Source organism: Aplysia californica, unplaced genomic scaffold (genome assembly GCF_000002075.1).
Source record: "Aplysia californica isolate F4 #8 unplaced genomic scaffold, AplCal3.0 scaffold00162, whole genome shotgun sequence".
Lineage (NCBI taxonomy): Eukaryota > Metazoa > Mollusca > Gastropoda > Aplysiida > Aplysiidae > Aplysia > Aplysia californica.
The window spans coordinates 1105085-1105846 of NW_004797432.1; positions in this window are offsets into that span (position 1 = coordinate 1105085).

Consider the following 762-nt stretch of genomic DNA (forward strand, 5'->3'; position numbering starts at 1 on the left):
ATAGATAGATAGATAGATAGATAGATAGATAGATAGATAGATAGATAGATAGATATTTTGTATATGCAACCCTTCCTCTTTGTCTGTCTGTCTGTCTCTTTCTCTCTTTTTTTTCTCTCTCTCTTTCCCCCTCCTTCTGTCTCTATCTCTTTATATAAAATCATATATTTGTGTTCTCCAAAACTGGTTCTCTACTATTTTTTTTACTAGTTTACTGTGGGTATTTTAGGAAATGTCTGTGCAACTTATGCAGCAGTTGCTCATACTCATTCTTAATAGGAAACATACACTGCGGTCCGCTTACACCGAACACTTTTAATCGGGAAACAGCGTTAAACGAAAATAAAATAAAAATCCACAATTGTTCTATTTGAGCAACCTATGTAAACCGAAAACACGGCGAAACCGAAGAAAATTGAATTTTTAAAATTGTTGAGCTTTCTACATTATAACTTAAAATTATTTTTTCTTGCTTTTTTCCCAACATTTAGGCCTTGGCTTTGGACAAAATATTTCTCACGCTTATACGACCAAAGCAACAGATTAAAAAACTGCAATAATATTTTGTTTTGGTTTTTTTCAAATAATAAAACATAAAACAAACATTTTGGGGCTCAGTACATGTGAACTTTACTAGAGGGACCTCAAAATTACAAAGTTTTATTTGCACAGAACCTAGTTTTGAGAAATTTGACGTAAAAAAAAAATTGAGTTTCACAATGTTTTAAACTTTTTTGAATGGACTTATTCGAATACATGTAT